At 42.0% G+C, this 15,299-nt stretch overlaps 1 protein-coding gene and 1 long non-coding RNA gene across 5 annotated transcripts in view; one reads left to right on the top strand and one right to left on the bottom strand.

The window, feature by feature from the left end:
- LOC105475339 (uncharacterized) overlaps nt 1-9,215 on the bottom strand; it is a 53,489-nt gene extending 44,274 nt beyond the window's left edge. Inside the window, exons 1-3 of one of the 2 annotated variants that reach the window (XR_011622067.1) lie at nt 9,076-9,215; nt 4,138-4,234; nt 3,896-4,022 (exon numbers count right to left, since the gene is read on the bottom strand). This is a non-coding gene — a long non-coding RNA (uncharacterized lncRNA). Of the gene's footprint in view, nt 1-3,895; nt 4,023-4,137; nt 4,291-9,075 lie in introns of both variants that reach the window. The other variant, XR_011622066.1, reaches the window with a different exon arrangement.
- LOC105475341 (LHFPL tetraspan subfamily member 3) overlaps nt 1-15,299 on the top strand; it is a 571,391-nt gene that overhangs the window by 451,620 nt on the left and 104,472 nt on the right. The window lies entirely within an intron of this gene.

Genomic DNA, 15,299 nt, shown 5'->3' with positions numbered 1-15,299 from the left:
CTCTGTATAAGTAGGCCTAGTTGCAATCTGAAATTATTATAGTACATCTTTGCTATTGCAAGCCACTTACTTTTATGTTTTGTTCTATTTTCTTGTTTTTAAATATTTTCAGTACTGGGCATTGGGGTAATATCCTTCCATTTCTAAAAGGGACTGTTCTCATAGTTGCATTGAGAACCTCTCAGAAAAAACTCAGCATTATTACTGAAGCCCCATGTTATTCAGCTTATGCACTCTGTCCTTCAAGTATAGGAAAGTCTTGCAATCGCTTTCAGTATCATTTGGATGATTTGTGGAAATACAGAAATTGTGAGGCCGAAAATTAATGTTAGCTCATTCCCAGTACAGTCGTGTGGCCTCGAACAATAGAAAGCATGAAAACAATAGATTTGGGGTGGTTATTGTCTTTCTTCAGGCTGCTATAAGGGAACACCATAGACTGAGTGGCTTATAAACAACAGAAACTTATTTCTCACAGTTCTGCAGGCTGGGAAGTCCAAGATTAAGACACCAACAGATTTGGTGTCTAGTGAAGGCCTGCTTCCGTAGATGGCATTCTTCTCCTTGCATCCTCACATAGCATAAGGATGAGATATCCAAAATCTCTTTTTGTGTGACAAGGTCTTGCTTTGTAACCCAAGCTGGAGTGCAGTGGCACAATCATAGTTCACTGCAGCCTTGAACTCTTGGGCTCAAGCAATCCTTCCACCTCAGTCTCCTGAGTAGCTGGGACTACAGGTGCATACCACCATACCTGGCTATTTTTTTGTGTGTATGTCATAGGGTCTTCCTGTGTTGCCAGGCTGGTATCAAACTCCTGGGATCCTCCTGCTTTAGCCTCCCAGAGTGCTGGGATTACAGGTGTGAGCCAGTGCTTGGTGTCTCCTTTATAAGGACACTAAGGCCATTCATGTGGGCTCCACCCTTATAACCTCATCACCTCCCAAGGCCCACCCCCTAATACCATCATGTTAGGTTAGGGGATTAGGTTTTCAACTAATGAATTAAAGGGGCTTGAAGAGACACAAACATTCAGTGTATAGCGGTTATCTTTGTTGAGTTCTTGTTGAATTTTTAAACCCTGTGCATGCAACCTATCCCTAGTGGTTCTTTTATAAACTGTGTGGTGCCATAGGATGAATAGAAACCATTTCTTTCTGTTCACACATGGGGGAAACATAATTTCTTTATGAGGAGTACTCTCAGCTGATTTCCCGTTCTGTTCTTATAATCTCTGACACATGATGTAGGTCAACTAATTTATAGTCTAATAAGCAGAACAGAATCACCTGCAGCCTAACTATTAGGAAGCTCAGCAAACACGTATCCAGGGATCTGAAATGGTTCTTCAAGACGGTGTTTTCCAGAAGGCATCAGAGATGCTCCCTCCTGAGTCCTGCAAGCAACAGCCTCTCAGACTGACTCGTCTGTTAACTTAGCACAGTCCTCACACACCATTTCACACTTTATCTTTTCAATCTATTGTAGGGCTTCTTCCAAAATGACTATAAGTAACAGAAAAAGGTTTTTCTGTTACTTTTTCTGTTACTTTTGCCCTCACACTGTTGGAAAAGTATGTAGTGGCCTATTTCATGCTTAAATTATACATGTGAGAAGATAGACTGAGCCTGAAATTCCAGGTCTAATGCTTTCTCACTGACTAAAGCCAGTTGGTACCATGACTTTCTTGTTTTTTTAATGAGAACAAAGCTGTCTTCTCTCTGCCTTCCTCGTGTGAAAGCTGTGAGAATTGCTGGAGTCTAAAAAATGCTACATCAACAATTGGAGCATGTAACCATTTGTGGGCAAGGATATATTTTCCTGAGCATTAAGGAGAGTTATCCAAATCAAACTGGTCACTTCTTCAGTCTTTCTTTTCTCTTTCACTCGTTCCCTCTCTCACTCCTCAACAAGACTGCATTTACAAGAGTTGTGGTCTAAAGTCAATAGGCAAGGCAGAATGTGTAGCTGAAGTTGCCCTTGAAAATCTCTTTAAGAAGGCACCACCATTTCCCTAAGTCCGACACAACAAACCTATCTTTCCACTGATGATGGAAGCAATTGCTGCTTCTTGGTAGAGCATCATTCTTATATTTATGGACTATGCTTTTTTTAAAAATGTGTTTCTTTAAACCTCAAAACATACAACACAGCAAGATGCTCATGCTATGGAAAACACAGAGGAACTGAGGATTGAGAGAAGTGTGGAATTCACAGCCCCTTATATGTTTACCGATAGCTCATCTTCCATAAATGGGAGGGAAGACCAATAACCAGCCTGAACTGTTTAAATGATCTCTTTCTCTCCCTCTTTCGCACACAGACACATACACTCCAACTATAGCTTGATGAGTACATGGTGTTCTTGGTGAGTATAAGAAGGGAACCTAATTCAGTCTTGGGGACAGAGTTCAGGAAATAACTAGTTAGAATGACTCTTAACTCCAACAGACTCTTGGGGTTCAGAGAAATGTTAAGGGGTCCTTTTTAACTGGGTTGGATTTCTGGGCTTTCCTATGTTGCAATCAGTCTTCAGCTATCTTCATGGAAAGCCACCATGCAGAAAATAAGATTAAGATTAACAACATAGACTCCAGCTTTCTGTCCCATTACCCAGCCTACTAGGAGTAAGAAATTTTGGCTCCTATTTTCAAGTGTCAGTGACTCCCAGCCCCCCTTCCCCCCAATTTTACACTACATTTATATGTATCTTAATACGGATTTGCACAGCTTAAAGAGTAGAAAAGCAGAGAAAAATTACATAATGTAGCCATCCATTCATAAACTATGTTTTACCCTCCATTGTTAAGTCTCCAGCACTGCTCATTAATATTATCAGCCCTGAGTTCAGGAGGCTGTGGTTAACTTAGATGCCCTTCAAGAGAATTCCCCCCATACACGTCTGAATGAAGAGTGATCCCTTTAACAAGACTCTTGCCAATATTCAGACTGATTGTGGGCCCTAATTTGTTCTAGCAGTTTTTTCTATCTACTATACAATGAAGGCACTAAATTAACATTATATCGTAGAATATGCCAGCCAAGCAAATCTGTCTCTGGGTTTCTGGATTTCCTGATTTATCCTGCTAGGTTTCTGTATTCAAAACTGCCTTGCATGATAAGACAAAAGCCAGTGAAGTCACCTTGCTGAATAGTGTAAACCAGATGGACTGTTTATTCACCAGGGCTCTGCACTCTAGCCTAGCTACCTGGTTGCTTCCAAATGCACTTCCAAGTGTTGAAATTGATACTAAAGCTTTAAGGGGTGGGGGTCCTCATAGCCTGACCTTCTGTTTACCACCCAAGGCAATTTTCCCCACAAATTCCAAAATGTCCTTATACCTGCTAAAATCAAGATGTTTCCAGAGTTGCCTTTGTCACTCCCCAGGGAGGATTCATGCACCCTGCTGCTCTCCCATAGTCAAACCCTGCTCATCTATAATGCGCAGTTCACCTAGGTCCTATCTCCTGTCTGAAAACATTTGCTTGGCCATACATATGTCTCCTTTCTGGAATTTGTTTGCACTTTTTTTTGGTACCATCCAGTTTTGCAGTGTCTTGTTTATTCTTTATTTTAGGACCACTTTCCCCAACCAGAGTATAAACCACCTATGTACAACATCATATCCTGATTTCCTTTTGAAACTCATGGTTCCTAAAGCAGACCATTAGTCATCTTAATTACTATCTGATTTATGTCAGGATGCCAAGCCCATCGTCTAGAATTCACCCTCCTGAAATATGTTAAGCAGGAAAGATGGACATTCTAGTACAGTGAAATTCATATCCAACCAGTTGTTAGAAGACCAGAATCCTCATCATTTTTGACCTTGGACAAGTCACATAACATTTTCAAGCCCCATTTTCCTTGTATACAAACGAATATGTTACATACCTACATCCCAGGTTCAAGTAAGGACATCAAATAAGACAGGACAAGCAAAGTCATCTGTGTCTATGAAATACTGCTCAAATGTATGGTTGTATTATTAAGTCATTTGGCCTTTCTCCACATGGTTGACCTAAATGAAAAGCACAGACAGACCATCTTGAACTTTCTGGGAGATCTTACACAAACTTTAGTCTTTAGCATTGTTTTCCTATGGTTAATATTCTAGTATTATTTCTATAACCTGCCTTCTTTTCCTTTGAGCTTCTTGTTGGTGTAATTGGAAATGTTTTTCTGAGCTGATTCCTCTCCAGTAACCAAGTTATCCCCATTGTGTGCTCTGGTCTGTGGGGAGAGGGGGTTGTCATTGGCTCAGACTTCCTTGGCTTCAAGGGAACTTTCTGATTGCTCACAAAACAAACACAAAAGGACAAAGGAAAATTCAAAAGGCTGGGAACCAAGCCTGTGGGCAACATTTCTATTGACGGGGTTAATTCTGGCATAATTTAAAAGAGTTTAATTAATCATGGAGTTAAGCATAGAGAAAGGGTCCCTGGCAGCCTTACTTCTTGGGCTGAGATTATTGGTACCCTACTTAAAGGCCCATTCTCCTTTTGCATCACAGACTCCTTGATATTTTTAGCCTCCAACCACATCACATGATCACTGTAGTTCAGGGGTCTTCCCACCCATCTGTTTTTCTGGATCTTTGGAAGCAATGGATCTAGAAAAATAGTGCTTTTCTGGATCTAGAAAAACAATGTTCACAACTAAAATGTGTGGAAGATCTCCCAGAACCAGCTGGAACCGCTGGTTGCCTGGCCATACTTGGAAATCTCAACTTCTTTGGCTATTTCCATTTCCACAGATCAAAGAACAGGATAGGTTCAGATTTTCAGGGGAACTAAGGAATACATTTCCTGATTGAAAATATTGTTCCACCAGGGATGCAAGGTCTTTGTATTCTTGGATTCCAAGATGACTATGTCCTGATTCACCTGGCCTGTCAAACTAGAACAGCTGCAGCTGACAGCATTTAAGAGATCTTTAGTTGTGGCTGCAGGATGATTTCAGGTTTTTCTTTCTTGTGATATTATGCTCTCAGGGGGGACCTGAGAGTTTGCCTGAAGGAGCTTCCCTACTCCCAGTCTCTCCATAGGTTGTGGAGAGATATTGGATCTTTAAGAAGTTCAAAACAGCAAGGTTTCAATACTGGTGATGAAAGAAAAGCATCACATTCCCATTCGAAATCAAAGGTACAGAGATTTCTTATCAGTGTCATCCCTGCTTTCCCACTTTCTCTCCTTTCCCTCACCCCACAAGGGCAAAGGCTTACTCTCTACAAGCATCCAATGGATAGAGACACTCAGGAAGGTGTCTCGGAAGGAAAAATGAACAGAAGTGTGTGCTGGTAGCCTCCTCGTTAGCTAGAATGTTGACAGCCAATAAAAATAGAAACAAAAATTCTAAGCAAACTACTTTCTGGCCAGCTTCTGGCCTGGAAGCCATAACAAGTCTCTCACCCAGTTTAATCCAAAAACTGTTAGAATTCTCCGAGAGTCCAGACTCTATTACAGATGAATTAATTATCTCCGTCACGGCTACTTATTTTAGTTCACTTTGACATGGTACTATCCATGACTAAATAGCTTTGTCACTATTGGCTCTTACGGTTCCTCGAGACTGCTGCCTCTGGGTAAGAAAGTACCAGGCTGTATATAATGTTTCCTGGAGAGCTCCCCCAAGCACTTTGTTCCTGTACCTTGTTTTTGCTACTGTAACTTTACCCCTTCACTTACCAAACAGGGAGGATCTATTCTGGTTTTCTCATATTCAGTAACTCACAGAGCAGAAAAATGAGATGATCCACAAATTTGCTGAAAGAGTTTGGATAGCTGGTAAACTCAATTCTGCATCCACTTATCTTTCTCTTAGTACATAAAAAACTGCCTTGGGAAGTATCTGACTGTGCAAAGAGGGATGTGTGACCAAAAGATGGAAATCTGATGTTTCCTGCAAGCTGACCATCAGTCTGCATTGGATCTGGCTATTTGCTAGCTTTTTTTTTTTTTTTTTTTTTGAGATGGAGTCTAGCTCTTGTCGCCCAGGCTGGAGTGCAATGGCATGATCTTGGCTCACTGCAACCTCCACCTCCCGGGTTCAAGCGATTCTCCTGCCTCAGCCTCTTGAGTAGCTGGGATTACAGGCACCTGCCACCACACCCAGCTAATTTTTCTAGTTTTGGTAGAGACAGGGTTCCACCATGTTGACCAGGCTGTTCTCCAACTCCTGACCTCAGGTGATCTGCCCACCTTGGCCTCCCAAAGTGCTGGGATTATAGGTGTGAGCCACTGCGCCTGGCCTGCTAGCATTTCTAAGATGCAGTCAGAACGTCCTTGCACAACTGGGTGGTTAATAAAGCATGTAGATTTACATTGCCTCCTGGACAAAAGAGGGGAAAAATAGAGGAGAGGTGGGAAACATTTGTAATAGAAAACCAAGTTTTTAAATCAACATGAAAGCAGGCGAACAGAAAGGCTAGCTTTGCATTAGAGGAAATAAGATGTAGAAAGCTGGTTTTTCATTGTGAAGAAATTTTAAAAGCAGTCCAGTGATATTTCTGACTCTGGATTTACTAAGATGTCAGTGATTTAAAAGCAATATTGTCAAGAATAATAATATGTCAGGGTAAAAATCAATAGCAGCCACAAAAACATAATAAGTTTTTCTAAAGAATGGTTTGAACTCACACTCACAGAATATTATGTCATTAAAGTGACCAAGCAGCAACCAGCTGGACCTGCACTCACAGCTGACCAGACAAGAGCTGGGTTTGTTTTGGTTTGATTTTTTAGCAACTTAACTCTAGTAGCCTTGTCTCTAACTATGGAAGATTATAAAGCTGACAACTTGATTAGGATGAAAATCTGATGTCAAAATCGAATGTAGTTTTCCTTCCCAGTCTCACTTTTGAAACTCTAACTCTTTTGTGGTATCTCCCATAGGAGAATGTGGTGCCCAAAGAAACTGTGGTAGTGGAAAGAGAACTGGTTTAAGGATTTTTAGACCCATTAATCTAAAGTTTAAACACAAGCAACATTTGTCTAAGGTGTTAGAAGTCAAGATGGGATGACTCTTAGGCTCGGTGTGGATGGGAAGGCAGCATGAAGGAACTGGCGCTGTTTCTTGAGCTGGGTGCTGGCTAGACAGATGTCCCACTTTGTGAATTCACTGAACATACACATATGATCTGCACACTTTTTCTTGTGTACTACAGAAGTATAATACACATTACACTTCAATAAAACACAGTAAAAAGCCTCTGCATTCTCTTAACAAACGTGCTCTAAATAGACAACAAATTTTGGGGAGGTCTCTTGAACCCTAGTCTCTTTCACAAAATGAGATGGTGGACCAGAGAACCCCAGACCTGAAGCTTCTTGATGTTGTCATCGTTGGCACATGATGAATGCATAGCGTTGGTATTCCTGCTATTTGTGACTCAAAGAACAATCAAAACATGGGCAAAGTTGCCACAGACCTTCCCAGAAAAGGCATAAATTGAAAGCTATGTAAATTTGTCACATGGGGAATGATGTTGAATAACTGGAGCCATAGGGCTGATGTTGATAGCAAAGAAGTAGAAGTAGGGTTACTGTCAGTGTAAGCCCCACTTTAAAAGCAGATGTTCATCACACAGCTAGTGATGTCTGTGATCACATTAAATTCAAGAGCCGATGTTTCTCTAATAGTTTCTTCTCAAAAATAGCTGCTGGAAATTATGGTTCTGTTAAAATAGGCTACAAGAATTTCCATCTAATCCAGCAGTTCAGTGTTTCAAGCAGTTCCTTTCTTTTCTTGTTTAATATAAAGTGAATTTAAAGGTAACCTGCACCGTGACTGACTGGCAGTTGGAAAGAATCATCCTCTGTGTCATCAGTGAGATGTTGCCAATCACATCGCAGAATGGATGGGAAAAGACCAAGGTCTGGGTTGGAGGGAATTTGCTGTTCTAATAGGAGAAATTACTGCAGCCTCCATTGGATAAGAAAATGAGCTATACCTATCTCCCTGTGTGCTTTTCCTACAACTTGAGCCTCTTGGAAGACAAAATATGTGTAGCAGGAAGAAGGAAAAATAATAATAATCCAACTAGGTGGTTAGCACCTGGATAACAGATCCACAGAGATGTTCTTAAAATCTTATTATTTTCTTCTAAAGCCTCTAAAGTCCCCTAGAAATAAGTCACCTGATTCTACTAAGCCACCTGCCTCATCCCACTGAAAACCTTTCCGGAAACATGGGCCAGACATGCTCTCTGATGGCCATTCGTCTTCTGAATCCCAAGAATAATCCTTTGGCACAAACATAGAAGTGTATTATTTGGTCTTCCAACAAACATGAAGAGAAACAATGAAATGAAGGAAATGCACATCACGAGCTGCCACACAAGATCCTAATTACCATAATTTGAACCATCCTCCTTCCCATTGCCGGAAAGTCAGCCTTCTGGATGAGAGCAAGCCAAACCAGCAAGATAACAGGCTTCTGTTCTCTCTCCCTGTCCCTCGCCTCTTTCTTTCTTCCTCTCTTCCTTAAATGATGTTCATTAAGACAGCGATTCTTCTAACAGTGTATAAGCCTCAATTGTATTAGTGAAAGCTTTGCATGACTTGATAAAATGAGCCAGAAAGAAGGAAGAGGGGCTGAAAGAAGCAGACACACGCTGTCTTTTATTCCCCAAAGCAACTGTCAGTCTCAGAATATTTTTGTAGAACCTGCCAGAAATCTCTCTGGAATCATCCCTGTTGGATACAAGGACAGTAAATCTAAAAAGTTCAGGTCTTCCGTGGTATGAATCAGAAACTCTTAATAATTCAGAAAAGGCCAATTTAAACTCCACATGTCCAGTCACATCAATACACCACTCCCTGTAGCTCCAAACAGCCCCTAGAATATTTCCTTTTCCTAGATTACTCATAGCTTTGCCTTGTCCCTGACTTCCCCCAAACTACTTGAGTAAGTTACTTTGGCATAGCTTCTTACATTTAGGCAGCAAATGAGCCAGGATGGGAGACATGCAAAGTGTGTTAACTTTGTACCTATTAGAATTCACCTAAAATATGCCCATTGAAATATGGATCTAAAAAGCCCACCCCTGCCCACCCCAGTGCCGGGGCTTCTACCTTTTGCTGTAACAAGTGCGGTAGAAATTGGCCCCACTGTCACTCTTCAGCTCACATATAGGATGTGATGGGATTTTTCAGTAGCAGCTTTAAATCAGTTTGCTGAGGCCTCAATAGTGCAGCCCCAAGTTAGGGCTCGAGGAAGCATGTCCTGAAATCACAACGCTCCTTGTGACAGTATGTGCACTGACACAGTGGAGGACTGCTTCACTGACCTTTTGTATTTTAGAGTGTGTGACCAGGTGGGCTGCTTTGTTTTCAACCAGTGTGTAGGGAAGACACAATTTAGCAAGACAAAGGACACGTTTTTTAAGAAGCAGAGATATCGAACAACTGGCATCCTTTTTTGGCGTTAGTGTGGAGGTGGCTAATCAAGACAGGCTAGGAGTGATCCAAGTAGTTGGAGGAACTTGGCAGAGAGTAAATGATTATGAGGCCATATTTGAAGGTCATGAAGTCAGTAAGAAAAGAAATGCATGTGATAGTGGGAGTTTGAAGTAAATATATATTTTACATCCAAGTGACCTATGATTAGAGGAAAAGGCAGCCAGTAAGGTACGGAAAATGAGGCCAAATTGGAGTCAAGGGCTACCAATCAGGCAGGAAGGACATGACAGGAAATCTAGTTAATTCAGCTTATTAGTTTGGATGGTTGAGACTGCTAGGTCTTAGAAAACCCAGCTCAAAGTGCTTTAAATAAAAAGGACATTTTTGGCCTGAGATAACCAGAAGTCCAAAGGTAGGCAGTCTTTAACTGTGGCTGATCCAGTGGCCAATCATTTCATCAAGGACCTAGGTTTTATCTGTCTCTCTGCTCTACCATGCGTGGTGTCTGCTCCATCCTGAGACTGGATCTCCCATTGGTCAGAAAGTGGCTGCCAGTCACAGTTGGATGTCCACACTTTCTAGCACACATCCAAGAAAAGCAAGGGAGTTACTCCTAGAACATGTCCTAAAGGAATGAAAAGAAAGTTTCCCAAAAGCCTCTGCAAACCTCGCATAGCATCTCATTAGCCTGAATTGTATCTCGTGTTCTTTCCTGAACCAATCACAACTAGTTTGTATTATTTTGTTTGGCTTAAGTGCATCAAAGTCCACTCCTGTGGTCAGAAAATGGGGTTAGCTTTGCCTAAATTAATGGGAAGCATGGAGGACAGATAGAAAACTAACCTAAGTCAGCAATCTCCTAGGAAAGAGAAAGAGGAGATGCACGCTGCATGGGCAACTGTGATCATCATTAATGCTGTTCACCCAGCATTTCTGAATTCCCACCTTCCTGGCACATGGTAGGATTGTACCTCCTGGCTCCTAATGGCTGGGTGGGGCTGTGATACTTGTTGCAATCAATGAGTAGTGAGCAGAAGTGGCACGTGTCACCACCAGGCTAGAAACTTTAATGGCCAAATGAGGCCACCTGAGCTATCTTTAGTTTTGTATTAGACACTAATTAATGCAGAGCAGCTCAGGTGGTAGCTGCTCCTTCTGTATACATCCCCAAATGAGGAGCATGGAGCAGAGCCCCCAGCTAACCCATGATGGAGATGAGCAAGAAATAAACCTTCAATGTCAAAATCCACTTTTTTTTTACTCCAACATACCTTAGTCCGTCCTTAATAAAACTACAGACAACATAGGCTAGGTGCGGTGGCTCACACCTGTAATCCCGGCACTTTAGGAGGCTGAGGCAGGCGGGTCACTTGAGCTCAGGAGTTCAAGACCAGCCTGGTTACCAATGCTGAAACCCCATCTCTACAAAAAAAAATACAAAAGTTAGCCGGGCGTGGTGACATGTGCCTGTAGTCCCAGCTAACTGGGGTGCTGAGGCGAAAGGACCGCTTGAGTCCAGGAGGTAGAGGTTGCAGTAGGCTGAGATGGTGCCACTGCACTCCAGCCTGGGTGACAGAGTGAGACCCTGTCTCAAAAACAAACAAACAAAAACAAACAGAAAGAAAGAAAGAAAGAAAGAAAGAAAGAAAGAAAGAAAGAAAGAAAGAAAGAAAGAAAGAAAGAAAGAAAGAAAGAAAGAAAGAAAGAAAGAAACAAACTATAGATAACATCATGGCAGCAGGTGATGTCAGCATTTGGCATCTAGTCCTGTTGGCAGGGGGTGCTATGTGAGGTGGACACCAGTGTCACATGGTTTATGACCCCAGTTAGGCATGGCAGGCCAAGGTGAGCAAGTATGTCCTAGAACTAGAAACAAGCAGTTTTCCTGAGAGTTCCCACTGAACATGGCCGCCACTTACACATCTTCTCCTCAAGAGAAACAAAAAAGAAAATATTCCTAATTTGTCTCTTAAATAATCTAGACACATGCCTGGCATATAAGAAATAAAAAAGAATCTACATTCTGTTAAGCATTTTAAGTTAAATAAATTATTCAAGAAATGTGGAGAAAAAGTTACCGAGATCAAAAAATTCTGAATTCATGTAAATGATTATTTAGGATCAGAAATGCATCTGTGGAAAAAATAACCTACAAAGTAGAAAACAAAAAGTTTAAGCATCATATTTACTAAAATATATTTTAGTTTTTGAAATATTTTTGAAATGTGAAAGTTATCACTAATTGAAATGTGTATAGTACTACACCTATGCAATGTTTATTGCTCTGTTGTATAGTCTACAAAACATTTATCTTACAATTAATTGAAATTTATAATTCTATACATTTCATCTTATAATTAATTGCTATTTTTCTAAATGACAATATTTTTTAAAGTGTAAAATTACAGTGTAATGTAAGTCATCCTAATAACAGAAAGATAGGTGCTAGAAAGTCTCGGAATATTTCTTTGAAAGCCTAGTTCTCAAAGGAAAATAAAATAGAAAAGCTTCACATTGTTTAGTAAATAATAACTATAATATCTCTTCCATATATTCATCTACATCTTCTTTGAAGAACATTTTTAAAACTACCTCTTGTTTTTGCTTCTGTTTCTTTGGATTGGCTCTGACCTGTGTATATTGTAAGGTTTTACTAACTACCACAACAGGAATGAATTATGTGGAATTCTTTAGTATAAGCTGAGAAGGACTTGGAGAGTGCTCCTTCTCTGGCAGGAATGTTTAAGTTTCAGTGGGTTTTGCTCCTAGAGATAATTTTTATTATTGCATTCAAAAACATCCTGTCTGGTTGTTGAGCGTTTCCAGAGCAGAATACCTGGGTAATTTTGATTAGGTCATAATCTTCAAAACATGTTACAATTGCCTAGTGACGAGATGCTCAATTTTTAGATTTTTTTTTTTTTTTTGCCCTGTTCTCAAATGCAGTCGTCATTCCCTACTTGAGAGCTATTTTTGCTATCCTCCTTGCAGAGATGAAAATGTGAAGGCACAGAAATTGTTGTTAGGTTGGGTGCCAGCCTAGGAGCCAGAAGACTTGGACTCTGAGTCCTGGACCTCACAGGCTGATGCTCAGGCCAGCAAAGTCAGGAGGAGAAGGGTCTCAGACATCTGCTGATGGGAAAGGTGTGCAGCACATTCACATCCAGGCAGCCACACCTGCCTCACCCATGGAAGAGATATTCTTTGTTTTGACAAATGGCCCTTCTGGGTCTGTCTGGTCAACAAGGAAGGGTGAAGCACCAGCATTGCCCACACCTTGCCTAAGTCCTCTCCTAACAATCAGGCCTGGGAGAGATGTGTTTCAGAGCCCCCAAATCCTGGCCTCCATCTATATCACGACATAGTAGAGGAAGCATGCACTCTTCGACTCACCTGCTTGGGCATTGATGATCCTGGCTTCTGCCCTCTCTGCCTGCACCTTAGGAGATGGAAGCAGGGACCCCTGCAGAGACAAGAGACCCTGCTGGGCAGGGGAGTCATGGGCATCTCTCCTAATGATCCCATCATGCCGTTGCTTCCCGCACACCATGCCCCAAAGAACCTCATTTTCGTTTTGCTTTTACCTTGATTAATGCCCTTTATGAGTTGCCTTCCCACGACTTCACCTGCAGCCACTGCCCAAGCACGTGTTCAGCTGTTGGGATCTCTGGGAGTTGTTTTCCATCTTCCTACTCCACAATTATGCCAACGGCCATCTTCCTGACCCAAGCCTACTGGGAGCAGGAGTCTCCTATTTTGTTCTTCCAGGTGATCTTCCTTTTTGCAAGTGCAAAATCTCAGGTGTAGGCTTTGGTCTTTTGGTGCTAAAATGTGAACTGAAATTTAAAATGTTACAAAGGTAGGTCATGGTAGGACTTGCTTTCCCTAAACCAAAGATGTCCTTATACCTAAGGCTAATGTTGCCTTCCCTTTGAAAAGCCACCACATCAATAATTCAGTTTACATCTCAGCTTGCCTAATATATTTCTCTCTTATTTGAAAGGCAAGATGAACTTCAGAGAATTTTTTTAAGTGAGGTTTTGTGAGCTGAGCCTTCCAAGAAGCCCGCAAGGTCTGTGGGTTCTGTATGTGACTGGGGCTCAGGCTTCACTCCCGAGAGTGAGTGCTATCTCCGTTTTCTCCTGCTACCTCTCCAACCACTCCTAACCTACATTTCTTCCAGCTCCTCTTCCTCTAACTGCTCTTGCCCACTTTCCTCTTCCTATGTGCCTTCCTTAAACTTATCCATTCCCATTGTCTCAAGCACCCGTAACCAGTAACTCTGGCCACAATCCCTATTGATCTCCAAACCCTCTTTCCCCCAACTGTCAAATGCAGGATGTCTTGGAATACTTAGACACCTCAAAGTCAACCTGTCTAGGCTGAATTAATTGTTCCTTCACACCCCCACCAAACCTTTGCCACCTCCTCCCATCACCTACCCACCCATCCAAACACCTCTTTGAGTATTTCTTAGTGACCCAGCTCCTTTCCTTGCTAGCCAGGCAGACATTGTTGAAAGGAGGAGCTGGAGAAGGTGGCGCAGGAGTTGAGATATTAGAGTACCTACACACACCTTCAACTCCGGAGCCAAAAACCAAAGAGGAAACAGGAGGCAAAGTGCAATAAAAGATCCAGATAAGCTCCTGGGGCCCCCAAAACAGAAAGGACCTTGGCTTGGCTTTCCTTTAGGAGGCTACCAGCCTCACAGAGAATTCCACATTCATCTGGCACTTGAGCTACAGATTAGAAAAAATGAGGGAGGAGATCAGGCATATGGGACTAAAACTATGTTTCCAGTTTCCCAAGGGCTGCCCCATGTATGCAGGGATTCCAGGAGTTCCTGCTTATCCCAAGGGGGACCAGAGAGGTTCTGAGAACAGCCATAGTGTAGAAGAGCCTTGAGATCTGGACACAGAAACTGAAGAATGCAAAGACTTTGAACTGGAAGGATATGGCTGAAATGGTGCACAGAAGCAACAGGGGACCCCAAGGATCACGCATGACCGAGCATACCAGGGACACTAGCACAAAGTCCCCAGGCCCAGGGACCAGCCCAGCTCAGTCAGGGCACTCACAATAGGACCAGCCAAGACCTGGAAAGGCCCTTCCCATCATGGTGATGACAGATAAACTTTGCTCTGCACCCATATAAGGGGGCTGGGGGGTTCGTGGGCAGGGTAAAAAGAAAAGACCCTGAAAGCCTGAATGTAACCAGAAAAGGTGATGTTAACCTGAAAGGAACTATTTTAACTTGGAAGAAACTGAGATTTCTCTAGTTAGTACCAAAGTTTTTAGTTTTGTTTTTGTGTGTATGTTTGTTTTGTTTTGTTTTTGTTTTTGAGATGGAGTCTCGCTCTGTCGCCCAGGCTGGAGTGCAGTGGCACGATCTGTGCTCACTGCAACCTCCACCTCTTGGGTTCAAGCAATTCTCCTGTCTCAGCCTCCCGAGTAGTTGGGATTACAGGCACGTGCCACCACGCCCGGTTAATTTTTTGTATTTTTCGTAGAGACAGTGTTTCACCGTGTTAGCTGGGATGGTCTTAATCTCCTGACCTTGTAATCCACCCGCTTCAGCCTCCCAAAGTGCTGGGATTACAGTATGAGCCACCGCACCTGGCCAAGTTTTTTGTTGTTTTACTTTATGTTTCTTTCTCTCTTACCATTGGATGGAGAGCTATCAAAGACAATTAACTAAGTAATAAATGATAAAAATGCTATTGTTTTCACAATTTGTGCTGTAGTGAGACTTTTTGACACTATTGCACAAAAAGCATCACTGTTAACCTTTCTTTCCTACCTCTTTCTCTACCCCTGCTATGTTGGTGTCTCCCCGAAATTTTTGGTGTTTCCCCAAAATTCATATGTTGGAACTTAATCCCAATGTGATAGGATAT

Source organism: Macaca nemestrina, chromosome 4, assembly GCF_043159975.1.
Source record: "Macaca nemestrina isolate mMacNem1 chromosome 4, mMacNem.hap1, whole genome shotgun sequence".
NCBI classification, from domain to species: Eukaryota; Metazoa; Chordata; class Mammalia; order Primates; family Cercopithecidae; genus Macaca; species Macaca nemestrina.
This window is presented reverse-complemented; position numbering and strand designations above follow the sequence as displayed.